Genomic DNA, 16,609 nt, shown 5'->3' on the forward strand with positions numbered 1-16,609 from the left:
AGTATCGCTGGACTCAACGTTGAAAATAACTTTGCTTGAAGTAAAAGCAGATCTAACGTTTCTAAATATTGTATTTATTTTATTTTATTTTTGGTTTATTTTATTTTAATATATACAAGCCGGCAAAGGTATTCTTTGCTGGAAACATACTTATTCGTACAAGTAAACCTTTTGTGAGATAAAGGGCATACAAAATATCAAAATATCGCGGACAAGCATGGAATTCTTATCCACATATTTTTAACATGCCCCCAAAATACAAACATGCATTATAATCCAATACAAAAATACATTGATAAGTGTTTAGTTTTCAGTTCGTGTTCCGTAAGCCATGTCCTCAAAACTGAAGTGCAGTTTGAAACCAGCATTAGTATTTGCTCTCTAATCAATCGGTTTACCGTGGTGCTTTATCCTTGTGTTTATTGTATTTGGATTTGATAGCAGACGACAATAGTTGAAAGCCCTCTGTTCGGTGTTACACACGTGCCCTTATTTGCTACAATATTATCTTCTTCAAACAACAGTTTGAGGCGAACTGCTAATCGTACAACGTTCCTTATCAACGAATTTATGTGAAGTAGTTCTCGTTTTGTATTCACACGCTACCGTCACAAAAAGGAGCATTTTCCATTACACAAGTAGTGACACTATTATTATCATAGATTTATCCTAGATTAGATAACTTAGTATTAACTAACTTTCTCCACATATGTTCCGGTTATTAGAAAATGTTTTAGTAAGCGTCTCTTCCATGACCTTATGTGTTTATCACAAAACCCGTGTTCTCATCCAGTGATTACCACCACAAATAAACAAACGGAACGGACTGTCGTAGGGTCAATATCCGGGTTAACTATGACAGTCTTTTGAGTATATAGTAATTTTTATACGTTTATGTCCTCTAATTGAACGAAGCAAACCTGAATATTGAAGATCGAGTCAAAACTAGTGAAAGACTTTGAAGATTTACTTCGGAGGAAACTGGAATCGACAGTGAGGTTTTATCCCTCGTGCAAAACTATACGCCAAAAAGAAAACATACATCGATTTTGCGCCAGAAACATGCGGCGTAAGAGCATAAGTTAGTCTCAAAATTCTGCATTTTGAAGCACTTCAGACGAAGATTTAGTGACATAACGTGTGTTAAATATTGACGTGTCACGCTCACAGAGGGAGAGATATTTTTATATTAAAGATATAAATTTTCAATGCTTAGATTCGATTGTTAAATTTAGAAGTTTTAGTTCACGAAAGTTGTAGATGGATAGAATGTGTTAACGGTGTGACACGCATTTAGAGTTTTAAATGGGGCTTAGAGGTGGTGAGAGGATTTTTCAATGATATTGATCTTATTCTGCATGATGAGGAACAGTCTTGTAGTTTTCCTATGCAGAAACCAGCGTTGGAAGTCAGTTAACTGTTCATGTGTTCAAGGCATCGATCGTCAATTCTAAATCGACTGAATCGTTTGCAATTGCTTTCCTCATTCAATGCAAGTTTAACCTAAGGACAATGAATTTAAACTCATGATTTATTTTGTGACAAGTGTCAGTGTCATACGGTGTAAAGTCATGACAGTTATTCAAAGTCTGCTGTGAAAAGTGTCGGTATCATACGGTGTAAAGTCATGCCAGTTAGTCAGTGTCTACTGTGAAATATGTCGGTGTCATATGATGTAAAGTCATGCTCATTAGTCAAAGTCTACTGTGAAAGGTGTCGGTGTCATATGATGTAAAGTCATGCCAGTTAGTCAATGTCTACTGTGAAATATGTCGGTGTCATATGATATAAAGTTATGCTCATTAGTCAAAGTCTACTGTGAAAGGTGTCGGTGTCATATGATGTACATTCATTCCAATTAGTATTCTGTGAAATTTGTCGGTGTTATATGATGTAATGTCTTTGCCAGTTAGTCAAAGTCTACTGTAAAAATGTGTCAGTGTCTGACATATGTCGAAGTCAAGTCATGCCAGTTAGTCAAAATCTACTGTAAAAATGTTGTCGGTGTCATATAATGTAATGCTGTGTCCATTCATGAAAATCTACACGATCTGCCGACTATATTTGTCACCACTGATATTACATTTTATACTGAAATGAAAGAAATTGTTTGCATCCCTTGAAACACGAAGTAGGGTTTTCTCTTCGTTGCATAAACATATTAAGTACAAACGTAATTACGTAATGACCAATGTAAAATATTTGTTTTCCATAATCAGACTGTTTGATTAAAAAAATTATTCCCTGAAACTATCCATGAGGGACTATGAATATGAAAGTTGGCACATGCGCATTCTGCCACTGACCTTTTTCTACATCACAATATCAAGTTAGATAACATGGATACGCTGATAAAATATACAGTTGTTTCCAGCATGTTTCATTCTTTGATTTTACCAATTGTTCCTTTCGGTCTTTTGCATCTAAACCGACTCCAGGTTTTGCAAAGTATTCCTGCATTTTCTTACAGGTCCAAATCAAGGACCATATTTACCAAAATCTTCGAAACATTATTCAGTCTTTATGGTTTATTCAGTCTTTATGGTTTATTCAGTCTTTATGGTGGATATTTAACAAAAACTTAGTTTAAATCTTCAGAAAACCCAATTATTGCTTATTTGCTCAGCACAATGAGCAGCCAACTGTAGACAACTGTACCTAGAAATAGATGGTAAACGAACAGCAAACTGTAGACAGCTGTACCTATAAGTAGATGGTAAACGAACAGCCAAATGTAAACAGCTGTACTTAGAAGTAGATGGTAAACGAACAGGCAAATGTAGACAATTGTACCTAGAAATAAATGATATACGAACAGCCAAATCTAGACAACTGTACCTAGAAGTAGATGGTAAACGAACAGCCAAATGTAGACAATTGTACCTAGAAATAGATGATATACGAACAGCCAAATCTAGACAACTGTACCTAGAAGTAGATGGTAAACGAACAGCCAAATGCAGACAGCTGTACTTAGAAGTAGATGGTAGACGAACAGCTAAGTGTAAGAAACTGTACTTTGAAGTAGATAATAAATGAGCAGCTAAATCTAGATAGCTGTAGAAGTAGATGGTAATAAACGAACAGCCAAATTTGAAAATTTGATATCTTTATTAAGAATACATGACCTGGTCCTTAATCCTAAATCAAACTTTTCATATCCTTTTTAACAATACTTTATTTTAGTCCTTGACCCTGGTCATTTTTTTTTCCTTATGAACACTAGTTTATCCTGGTCCTTAGACCTAATTACGCCCAGAGAAAGAGTGCGTCCCTCGCCTCCTCCCCTCCCCCGCATTTATTAAAGTTTTGATTACTTTAGCATAACATCGCCCCTAAATCCTCCCCTGTCTCGTCTAACCACGTTGACACACACTTTATACACATGTCTCAGGAATTATTAATATTAAACAGCCTTCAAAGATTTTGTCGGATCAGTTGATCTTAAAAAATTATCCAAAAGTTGCTTTTCCACATTTTGTCAACTTCTTACATGCAGAGACTTACAAAATTGTGAAATCATGATGATTTTAAAAATGAAAAATATTTCAATATCAATATAATCTTTTTCCATCACTCTTACATGGATGCCAAATAAGAATTATATTTTTTCTAGAAAATGTCATTACTTTCAAAACTTTAAACAATTTAGTACCAGATTATCTTATTGTTTTAAAAGTTTTTGAGGAACATTATCAAAAGAAGTACACGCTCGAGTGAATACAATGATTTTTATTTACTAAAAGTTATGACATATATTTTATGAAATCTACTGTTACGCCGGTACAATTTCTGAAAAAGTTTGAGGCGTAATATTAAACAAGCACTAAATTTTTCGGCTTTTAAGAAATTATGCCTATGTAGACATTTTAATGAGCAATTCTCATTAAATGACCGCATAACATTTTGCAAATAGTATCTATGATATATCGGATAACAATGTAAAATTTGGATTTTTAATATGCAATGGATGTTAGCCATGTGGATTTTTAATAATTACATAACTATTTCTTTTAATTGTAGGTATATAATGTAAACTTGCAATAAGCTAATTGTGTCACCCAGGATAAATAAACGATATTAATATTATTATTATTAGTAGTAGTAGTAGTAGTAGTAGTATTGTTGTTGTTGTTGTTGTTATCATTATTATTATTATTATTATTATTATTATTATTATTATTATTATCGTCATTATTATTATTATTATTATTATTATTGTTGTTGTTGTTGTTATCATCATTATTATTATTATTGTCGTCATCATCATTATTATTATTATTGTTGTTATCATTATTATTATTATTATTATTATTATTATCGTCATCATTATTTTTATTATTGTTGTTGTTATCATTATTATTATTATTATTATTATTATTATTATTATTATAAAATTAATTTTTCAAATTGTCTTCAGCTAAAACAAGTCATGCGTAGCATTCATCGCAAACATGTGCATCGAACATCTGAAAGGAAATTAATATGGACCACTGTCGTCCATGTTGGAAGATATTTTAGAAAATGTTTATGAACAAAAACAACTAATTTGATGAGTAGAGGTCGAACATGACTATCATTCCTCAGACTACAACATATATATAAATCAGAATTATAGATAATATCCCAACACCATTCGATTATTAATATCCAAAAATTCTGCGCAATGTCAAAAAGAGACTACAAAGTATGATTTCCCGCCGTTGTGCACACTACCGTTCCAACAATTGTATTTTCTGTTTCTCTATCTCTCGATCATCGATCGACATAATCGGCAACTATATCATTGTTTAAACAGGATTTTAAACATTTTTAAGACTTATAAAATGTAGTTTCTATCTATATATCAATTTCTCAACCTAGGGAGACGCAGCAGCTCAGTTGGTAAGGTGTCAGACTCGTAATCAAAGGGTAGCGGGTTAGATAGCCACCCAGACCAATCTTGTTCGGCTACCTGGGTTTATACTTGGGGAAAGGCACTTAGCTACCATTAGCTCTTACCTCTGATGCAGCCAGCACTGTTAAATGTATGTATGTATGTATGTATGTATGTATGTATGTATGTATGTATGTATGTATGTATGTATGTGTGTGTGTGTGTGTGTGTGTGTGTGTGTGTGTGTGTGTGTATGTGTGTGTGTGTGTGTGTGTATGTGTGTGTGTGTGTGTGTGTGTGTGTGTGCGCGCGCGCGCGTGCGTGCGTGCGTGCGTATGTGTGAATTCTTCTTTCTATTTTCACCCAAACTTGAAATGTCGGGGTGGTACTATTTGGACAGCAGCAGTCATAAATTCCCATCAAAATTAGTTTGAATTCCAAATAACTCGATTTTATTGAGGGCGTTTCTCGCATAAAACTTATCACGTATATCTATAAATGGATATTATTACGTCACGTGAAACCTAGTTGCCTAACAATTGCACATGTACTGTGCACAGTATAGTGATTTAGAACAATATTGGAACGCCAGTCATGTGAATGCGGTTGTCAAGTCGGTAGTAGCTTGTCAAAATGGCAGAGAGCAATGATTGTTTTCGTCTCGAAGTGGATGGCGACTTGTCTCTTTAATGTCCTGATAAATATTTAATATCATTTCGATTCCAAATTTCGGCCAATGTGGGTATGTGAGAAAGCTTGCCAGTAGCTTGTCGTGGGTCGGTGGTTCTTCCCGGGGTTTTCCCGGGTTCTTCCTCCACCATTAATACTGGCCGCCATGCATAGCCTATCGTGTACTGAAAAATGGCGTTAAACCCAACAACAACAACAACAGTTTTGAGCAAAGAACAAGAGTTAGTTTTATAAATTTCACCTTGAATTTGTGTAATGTCATTGAAATTCCTTAATGAGACTGCAAATATGAGAATATCATTTCTCAACAGCTTCAGTATAAACTGGCCGGTTCTGTCTATTCCTTTAAACTACAAAAATCTCATCAGTTATTGCGTAAGATTTCTTTTAGGTCACATTGGATTTTATTTATCAAAACATGGAAATATTAGTCACGTGCTTGAATTAACGTGCTCATGTTGTTGTATTTCTGAGTTCAGACGTTATTATAATATTCATGTTGCCTAGCAAATATGCATCTCTATCCTAAAACAACATATTTTAGGACGAAGTAAGTGCAAATCGAGGGGCGGCCAGAAATACATCCAATACGAGCAACTTTGTAATAACCTTGACTGTCATGGGACAATTAAGGTTTAATTTTTTTGCGAAATCGTGCAATTTTCAGTTGAATTGAATTTGTGGAAACTTGCTGCGAAATCAAAGTAAAATAAAATGAAAGTTAAAATAAAAATAAAGTTGCAACTTAAATTCGATTTTACGGCCATATTTGACAGTTTTAAAACTTCATTGCTATTGTCAAGACATATTACTTGACCTGATTTGGGTTTTGCTTTGTCGTGAAATTTTCGGGTGACGAGATTTTTCTCGAATACCTTGATAACGTACAATATATCTATCGAATACATTGTTTGTGGCGCTTATTAACACAAAAACAAAACGTAACGTTCCTTTGCCCCAGCCGCTCACCGACCCACATCTTCTGCCTCTGCAGCGACCATGCCAGGTGGTGCAGAACCGACATGGACTGATACGAGTTACGACGCTTTTTATCGAGGTGAACGCAGCACGACAAAATCTTCTTCACCTTGGACCCGACCAACTGCAGCCGAGAAAAGTTTCGAGCTGCCATCAACTTCTCATTGACATGTAGTTTGAGCGAGCCTGTGAACAACTATCTGCCAACAGCCTACCAACAACTTCTCGCAACCTGTCGTAAAGCCGATTGAAAAATATGACAAGCGCGGTCAACAGGATATGCCTGCTGAAGAAGGACGTGGTCACTCGCGGGGTGGTGAGCAATAAAACAAAACAAACTCACCGCCAAGCAGCTCGAGCAGCAAGAGACGGTCTTCGAAGCTCGCACCCGTCTTCAAGTCCGTTATAGCGACCGCGAATGCCATCGAAAAAATTTGCAAGGAGGTCAAGAGCGTGAAGCAAGCCAACAGTGACGTTGGCACTGGTGCCTCAAGCTAAAGTTACTCACGTTTTGGCGCAGGAGTCTCCACTTGCATACATTACGAGAATGCAAATATCTTCCGAATTGGGTCCCCAGTATATCTTCGAACATTTAACCGAGGTGGTCGCGGCTGCAATTACTCTCAACTGAAAATTACAAAACATGTTGTTCGTGTTGCCAAGAGTCTATGCGGACGTATGTTGGCTACGCCTGAGAGGTCATTCCCAGGTGCGCGCTAGCTGAAAGCGGCAAAGGCGCCAGTGAAATCAGAGACGGATCTTGTCGATGTGCGGTTGATGTGCCAGGGGTGTCAGAGGAGCTTGCTGCAATAGAAGCCACAGAAGTGCCATAGCAAGCGCACATGTAAACAGAGGCGGGTAAGGGGCTTATTGCAAAACACTGAAACATAAAGGGCTTGAACGTTATGAAAAAAATTACACATTTTTTGTGTCACCACCAACTGGCGACGTAACGCCGCGGTGTTGAGCACAGCTTGTATTCAAAGTATCCGTTGTAGGCTCTGGTAAGAAATGTTACTCGAGGTGGGGGAGCTGGTGAGCGCATGCGTGCAGTCGAAGCCCAAACAGTCATAAAATGTAACGGTCAAGGTTTATAAACACACATGCACGCAATGCCACACGGTGACACATATTATACTGACCGCCACCCGGTCCAAACGCCTCCAAATGCAGCCTAAGCAACGTTATCTATAAGCAGCATTATCTATTTCCCTTTAGCCTGCCTGACTTCCGCGAGCCAATTGCTCCTCCAACCCATGAGTTTTAGCTTAAGCTTTACTGCCCTTTTAATCTAGCCATTCCGTACGAGTTCTCAATCCCATCTACATGCTCCATAATAAAAAATTTCTGAGACGCTAAAGAAATGTTTATCCAGGATACCTATGGAAGGAGGCGCAATAGAATATCCCCATCGCACAAGGAAAGGGCATAGGGTACAATTGTATCTAGTAAGGCATGTGATTCTAAGGTGTGTCAGATGCCTGTTAATGGCCACTGGAAATAGGATCTCGAACGTTTCTGGAGGTTTTATGTAGTCGTCAACCTTCTTTTCAAGATGGTTGCCACACTCAAAGGTAATTCCTTCATTGTTAGAGGACTTCTTACCCACTCTGTCTTCCAATTTATGCATAAGGTTGTCCATGCTCGTATCTCATAAACCTCTCGCGTGTCTAATTGATGTGTTAGTGATAGTCACCCACGTGATGCTATGCTATGAAAGCATATGCCTGCGTAGTCCCACCTTCCCACGACAGGTCTAACCCGCTGTGAGGATTATGGTACGTCCTCTGAATGAGTAGTTCGTGGGTGAATTTCGTTATGTTGCCGTCTTAATTATGCTTTTTTCCGAATTTAAATTACATGCATTTGGCTCTTTAATGAGTGTATTCAATCTATTAGATTTTTTCTTTGTCACTATTGAACAAATGGATCCAAAAAGAGTAAAACCATATAGTAATTTATTGATATTTCAGTTTAACAGAGACATCAGAATGGTTTATAATGGAACTCACTCGCACGATGCTTCTTAAGATGACATATCATTCTTCTTTGGTCAGAATAGATGCCGCTGTCACAAAGATGTAAATTTCGTGGTAAAAATACCAACTGGGGAAAACCGTACTCTGATAAATGCATCACACTCGGTTTAGACTGCATTTGCTGCAATCTTGTCTGTACAATGGCTATAGCGCAGAATGAGAGGATTTTGCCAACGAATCAGGTGAAAAAAGTAAAGAATTATTTATCTGCAGTACTACAGCACAATGCTGCTGATGTTACAAGGTTGCACGCAGCAGGTGTCATAGCATACCGATGACGTCACAATAATGGAACAGTCTAGCTCTCTTTGCCTTGTTTTCTTTGGACTTCAATCTGTATTAATGGGCAAAGTTGATGTACTAAGATCTAGATGACTATAGGGGTAAAAACAGCTTTACGGCAGGAATATATTCTGAAAGACTCCTGTACGGAGTGTTTGACGTATATGTAGGATAGACCGTTTGTTTCCCTGTTTCATTAGCTATAAGGAATCGGTTTTGAAATAGAGAGCCAGTCTTCAAATCCAGTGACTCACATATGCCATCTAGTGAGAAACAGGATAATCTTAGAGTGATGTGTGAATTCCACTGGAGCAGTTCCTTCTAGGGAAGGGTGAATTGTCTTACAGATATGGTGCTGGCTATTAATCTTTGTATTATTCCATTTGTGAACAACCGAGGCGGCCAACATGACCCTCCCAGTTGATTTAACAGTAAGTATACTTTGACTATGAAATGAAACGCACCCGCGATGCTTCTCTATAGCTAGTTGGCTCAGTGTACTATGGGATTTCTATACGATTTCTGTTTGCGAAGGCTTTACTTAATAACACTATGTCTGAAACAGGAACCAAAAGGTGACATTACACGAACGCCCATCTAGCGAAGTAGTGTATTGATTGCTCCCTAACCAGTACAAAAAGGTCCATCTAGCGGAGTAATGTATGGATTACTCCTTAACCAGTACAAAAAGGTCCATCTAGCGGAGTAATGTATGGATTGCTCCCTAACCAGTACAAAAAGGTCCATCTAGCGGAGTAATGTATGGATTGCTCCCTAACCAGTATATAAAGGTCCATCTAACGGAGAAATTTAATGGATATTCCATAGTCAAAAGATACATAAAGTGTTCACATCATAAATTGGAAGAGATTGCGTTTGCCACTTAGGGAAGTTAAAATCTACATAACGATGAATATTGCCTATCCAATCTTGACTCTGTGTATATTGTAGGACAGAAAATCACAAGACAATAATGTATACCTACCTATAAATAAGACATAATATCACAATTTTAATTATCATAGTAATAGTGGACATGTAGGTCACAAAGTCACATGAGATAAAGTCACATTCTATGATTATTACTATTATTAATCAGCTGAAGTCTTAAGAGCAAATTTTTAAACAAACATATACCATTGAGGTTTGTTTAAACTCTTTATTTGATAGGAAAAATGTAGTTTTTATTGGAATATACTTGTAAAGTTTTGGTTTTGATCTCTTAATTGCTTATTAAACAAATATGTACCCTGTGAAGGCTTCTGAACCATTAAAATTCAATTATTAATGAGCTTTTTCGCTCGTTGTGGTAGTTATAAAAATGGGATTATTTTGTTTGTACTGTTTATTTTTATTTTCTTTTTGTTGCAAACTCTTTTAAAATATCTTCAAAATATTCAAAATCAGACGACAAATACTGTGTTCATTATATCATCTAACAGGAAAGTTCATTACGTTGTGTCAGATAAAAACCTGCAACATTACAAAATTCACAATGTGGCTTTATGTCCTGAGACTTTTTGTCATACACGTCTCTCATAATAGTGAAAATTCAAATTGTGGCTTTATGTCCTGAGACTTTTTGTCATACACGTCTCTCATAATAGTGAAAATTCAAACTGTGGCTTTTTGTACTGTGACTTTTCTTTTCCGCATTCGTGTATATTCATTTTATGCCGTAGACAAAAGGTCACTTACCATATTTCTAAAGGCACCGTCTTAAAGGCTGCACACATCATTCTGCAGCAACACGTGACAAATTTTGGCCATAGAGTCTGAAATATGCCACTATTGTGAAAGTTTTTAATTATGTGCATGGTGCATTTTTTTAAAATTAAGTTGCAATAGAATGCCCGTTTTCTTATATAAATAAAAAAAAATCATTTTCCTTTCTTCTAGAAACGTGCACTTTTTACCTGTCCATCGTAAATTGTTCTAAATGTGTCATGAATAAAAATTACTCCTACAATAATTTGAAAATCCTTTTAACCTTTAATACCAAGGAAGTGCACTTTTTTAGATTGAGCATGACATGCATTGTTTACAGTATCACGTGAATGTCACACTTTAAAGTGCACAGAGTGTGCCCTGATGTTTTACCTTGCTTCGCGCAACGTGATGGGGATATCAATTCAAAACTAAATTGGCAATGTACTTGACACCTGACATTGTATAATAGGTCTAGCGGATTAGACATTGTTACAAATTAACACAAAGGCGTATCAATCCATTTCATGACATGATAGAGTGTATATTTGGCTTTGGAACAAATTAAACCTTGTCAATACTGCCTTAACTTTTCGAAGCAAATATTACAAGTAAATTCATATGGAAATAATGCTCAAGAAGGCACTCGTTTTGGCGAGTGTGACCACACGCATAATTCATATCTGGTCATTTTCCCGCCGTTTCGATCAGTATCCTTATTAACTTGGCCGGCCGAAGGGATTTGTTGGGGCAAAGCGAACTATGACTTTGCTCCCTCCCCCGCCATTCTGAAAAATTCAATTCCCTCTTAGTTGGCGCTCCTTAAAGTCGGCGCCTAGTTCGCTGGAATGGTAAGGCCGGCATTTTCTGATCAAAATGGCACGAATATGTTTAACTGAACATTTCTTAACGGCCACAGAGCGTAGTAGCTTGCTATATGTATCAGAGCGATTACTTTTACACCTGTATCGTCACAGCATATGGTAAATGAGTAAGATCGAACATCTGTCACATGTACAATTTTTTGGTCATTTACAGGCCCAAGGTGGCAGAATGTAAGAAACTTAGATTATCGTATGACTTTGTATACGTAATCATTTTAATATGTTCCCAGTCTTATTCTAGTTTACTCGTCAACATTACCTCAGGTCTGATTCTAAATAGCTATAAATGCAGCCTGGCTATTTAAAGTTTTTTGTTTTGTATTTGCGGATAAAAGTGCCCATAGGTCGCTTGGAGCTTGCCTCAGGGAAGGTATTCTTTAATTATTCATTCTAACCTCATAATTGTTTAAGTAATCTTTTATCTCAATCCACGCTGTTTGGCTAACTTTAGACATTAGTGTGGGATGCATATCTTTGCAACGTGTAGATGAGCGGCGCCTTCGCCATAAAAAGCCGGTCATTTTGAAACGGAAAGATACAGGCTGCCGACTGCTTTTGTATTCATTAACGATACCAAGTGAGCTAGTTGAACCCAGAACTATAGCTAAATCGAAAAGTCTTATATTCCCCCTTTTACTATCATAAAAAGTGCATAGCTACAACGTGCTCAACTCGGAATTGTGTTGCTTCACAAATTTTTTTTTTTTAACAAAGCCTCACTGCATGGGTATTTCTTGATGTATCGAGTTCTAATTTGTGCCATGTTAATGCTAGCAATTTAAATATCACACATAATTTAGGCCCTGTTTATCCTGAAGGTAATGTATCTATCATACATGTATCTCTCTATAAATGCAATTTTATTATTTGAATATGTACTCAATCGTATTTAAGGTATTTATGCAGACAAAGCCAGGCCTTTATGTTGTATTACAGAACAGCATTTAATTGAACATTATCTATATTATATTATATCACAACACATAATACGGTATGCTACTGTGTGAGGTTGTGTAGTGCAAACGTACGGTTCGTTCTTCATGTATTTACTTACAGGCAACAAGGGCCAATATGCGATTGTCAAATAAATCACCTTTTAATAATTAAATTAAGTTTAATAAGCTAAAAGGTTAACACAGTAAGTCGGCACTCGCGGTTGTGCAAGGAATAGTTTCAATCAGATACGGCTAACTTGTAATTTACAGGTGTTGTTTAGATGACCTTAAACTTGGGAAAAGCTTTAAAGTTACTGGAACACAATTTTAGTTTCTTTATGCATTTGCAGTCAGTGATTTGGATTAAGGTGGGTAAGTACACATCGCCGTTTACCCAAAGACTTAAAATATACATAAACCACCTACAACCGGTATAAAGTTATCGTTTTCATTTAAACTGTGTAGGACAAAATGCATATAAATATCTTAAACGAATTTAATCATTCTAAATGTCTACAGGCCCTCCATTAAAAGTACAGTTTCTGTTTACACTGTCAGACTTGTTTATTCCAAAGCTTGGCTCTTTCTGAGGCTTTACCGTTGTATGTATCTGATTTAATGTATAGCTTACTTTGCATTTGCATATAATGACAGATAATTCAGATATTGACTATATATCTCTCATGTACTTAATTTCCTTGAAATATTTTGAATTGCAAACCTTTGGGTCGTGGATAGTATTGAAGAGTCAGACTAATGCAAAGTGAATTTAGAGGTCAAGAGAACACAATTGCATAATCGACTTCCAAGTGGTGAGAATATGCAGGCAAAGCTGGATTGGTCATTTCTACAATGAACATGTATAACAAAATTTCATTCTTAGTTACAATTATTCGTGTATATCTGAAAAATCGAGCCAGTCGAAAATTTATATCTTGCCCTCCACACCTTTTACGAATGTATTTAAATTTTTGGGAAAGCAATTACCTGTCATAAAATTAAGTTACCTTCAATTTGCAAGGAATATCTATAAGTTTTAAATTTCAACATTTAATTTATGTGCGTAAAGAAGCGACTTCGGTTTGACTTAAATCTATGTATCACATTCCTTCTTTTATAGCACAGGTAAACTGCCCCAGGGCACTGCATGGTAGAAAATGACTGCAACTAAAAGGCTGTAGCTTGAGATATTATTAAGAAATATGTGAGTTAGATAGGTACAAACAGTAATTTATATAGCTTTAGATCATAAGTGTGATTTTAGCTGTCTAATTACTATCGATTTTTACATCAAAATTTGGTCCTTTAACATTTATTTTCCTCTTTTGTTTTTCCTTTAAAGGCCTTTGAGATAAAGGGAAAAGGAATGGTATGCTTGTACAACATCTCTAAAAGGTGTGTCGTTTACTGAAATGCAGTCCTATTCTTCAAGGCTAAAGTGTCGGCTCCATATTTTAAGTTTTCCATCACACTTTCCTTTCTGCTTTTTATTAAATGAGCCCTTTATGATGAGTTTAAGAAACTTTCTATATTTGTACATCGTCACTGGAAGGCGTGTTATGCGCCACAACATGATTCCTGCCTTCAATGTCAAGGTCACGAGTTCAGATTGTGACGTTTCGACTCTTATAAAGCGCAACAAAAAAAGAGTGAACACAACAAGCATTGTAAAATTTAACTAATAATTTATTTCCCTAGAAAAATAAGGTAAAAATGAGAAAAATAACTTATAGTTCTACGAATCAAATCCAAAAATTAATCCAAGAATTAAAAAATCGAAGTACTAGTAATAAAATGTCGTAATGAAACTGAGTTCGAATCCCGATGAAATCCATAATGGAAGGCGATGACGTTATGCTGTGACCAGCGTCGTCCTGATGTGTCAACAGTTCTTTGTTGAATCACAGAAAATAATATTCCAGTGTTTGAATTCTGTGTAAATTTCGATAGCTGTCTATTCCAGGAAAAATAATCGCTTACAATCCAAATAATTTAAAGCAAAATTAAAAATTTCAACTCAAGCTGATTACAACAAAACACCTTTAAGTGTCAATGTTTTAAAGCCCGACTGACTAAATTTTCTATAGAAAAGAGTTATACACTAATTTAAGACGCAAAACAGGTTCCTGTATGAGGGTCACGTGATCATGTTTCTAGAACAGTATAGAAGCTTTTTGCATGCCTAACATCTTGTACTCCCAGTATGGCCTTTACTAAAACCAATGATTTACTCTGAGAAAGATTTTTTTTTATATAAAAAAGTTGTTTACTTCAACTCTTATTGATTCTGAATCAAGGTCAGGAACTAGGTCAGCATTAAATATAAAGTTTCTATTATTAGGTGTTTACGAAAAAGAGTAAGGTATAACTGAATTTCTGGAAAATGTCAAATCCAGTAAATAAAGTTACATTACAATAGCATATAATGGAATAAACAAAAATTAAAACTAACAAACAAACAATTAAATTAAATCAAATATAAATTAAATCAAATATACATAACAATATATCAATTTTTCATTTTCACTGAGGATCCGTAACTTTAGATCTGTGTGAGACTGAAGTATGTAACTGTATGTACTTATACATGCTCATTAAAATCATGCCAATTGCAATACCGGGGTTCTATCTTTTTGTATCTAGGTTATGGTTCATTATTTTGTTTAAAATTTTCCGTGTTCCGATTATTCTATTATTGTACAGGCTTTTGCAATTAAGGGATGACACTACACTCACACACACACACACACACACACATACACACACGTGCGCGCACACACACAGACACCGTGATTCTATCTTCAAGGTCACGGCTCGTTTCGTTTAAGTTTTCCATCATGCTCATATTTCCACTGTATACATTTAAAGCTCTTCGAGATTAAGGTATGCCATTTAATATAGATATATATCATCACCTGCATGTGTAGTCTGAATATAAGTAGTCTTGTGTGTATTAGATTCCTTATGTATATCAGAGGTCTGGTCTATATTAAGGGTCTCATGTATATTAGGGGTCTTGTCTTTGTTAGGGGTCTTATCTGCATGATCGATCAAGGTCGCATACAATATTTGAGGCTTGTCATATCTGCTCATTTTCATTGTAACTTAAGATCTTTAGGAGATGACTGGAGAAATATTGGCACACGTTGTAACTCAAAAAATGTGTTGGATTGTACATTTCGGACCTTATCCGCAAGGTATAGGTCACATGCCAGTATTGTATGGTTTCTTTTGTTTCTGCCTTATGTCATAATTGTTGTTTGAAGTAGAGGGGTGAACCTTGGTACATTTATCTCAATTTTGTTGGCGTCTCATGTAGCACAAAGTTTTAACCTCAAAATTCATGGTGGCGCATAAATGATTTTAAACCTTTCTGCATATTTTATATAATGCCTTTGAGCTACAGTAATTAAACCTGATTATATTCTAGGTCTGCCCACTACCTTTACAGTTATTTCTTAAACGTGATAATCTAATTTCATTATTGTGAACTTTTGTGACCTCACCATGGTAGGTAGAAGACAAAAATTTACTGAAATTTCTTTTTTTGTTTTGGTTTCTTTGTTTGATTTGTTTTACCGAAGCCAAATAGAATGGGTACAGCGTAAACTATAAAACTTAATAAGAAATCAGAAAAATAATACTAACAGTTGTATTAAGTGTTTATGTCCAGTATTTTAAGGAAACTTACAAGATTTTTCTAGGACAGATTTTATAACTAGATTGACATGCATGTCACCTAAATGAAAATATTTATCTGATTTAATTTGTTGTCGGAAAAGTTATGTTTGGGGTATGTGAAAATTTTGCACTCGTTTCTAGTGATGGATACTGAATAAAACACTCTCTGACCGTAGTTATTCTGGAGCAACATACAAAAATACAAGGTTGTCATAATTTACCAATGAGAGCGCTTACGACAGCTGAGCAGCAATCAAAAAAGGAGATTGCCGACATCTAACATCAAGTACTTTGCAGTCCATCCGATAGTTTTTAGTTTGACGGTCCTTTTTTTCTGATATATATTCGATGTAATAATTTTCTAATCGCGCTGTGAATGACGTCAGCAGTGTCAATATACACGGATATATATGCAATAGTGAAAGGCGCATTTATCGCTACTCACTCTAGTAAAACCCGTTTATAGTGACTACTTTTCAAGCTTTTATGATTTGGAAATATTTTCGTGATTAGTCCATTTGATAGTCGTCTTTTTTG

The 16,609-nt window shown here is 35.8% G+C and overlaps 1 protein-coding gene across 4 annotated transcripts in view; it reads left to right on the top strand.

The window, feature by feature from the left end:
* LOC149806681 (uncharacterized) overlaps window positions 1-16,609 on the top strand; it is a 237,866-nt gene that overhangs the window by 78,288 nt on the left and 142,969 nt on the right. Inside the window, exon 1 of one of the 4 annotated variants that reach the window (XM_089956468.1) lies at window positions 8,873-9,296. The exons of the other annotated variants lie outside the window; for them this stretch is intronic. The gene's annotated coding sequence lies outside the window, so the exon portion shown is untranslated. Of the gene's footprint in view, window positions 1-8,872; window positions 9,297-16,609 lie in introns of those variants that run through there. 4 annotated transcript variants of the gene reach the window in all.

This window comes from Sinohyriopsis cumingii, chromosome 1 (genome assembly GCF_028554795.1).
Source record: "Sinohyriopsis cumingii isolate HCF-2022 chromosome 1, ASM2855479v2, whole genome shotgun sequence".
NCBI lineage: Eukaryota > Metazoa > Mollusca > Bivalvia > Unionida > Unionidae > Sinohyriopsis > Sinohyriopsis cumingii.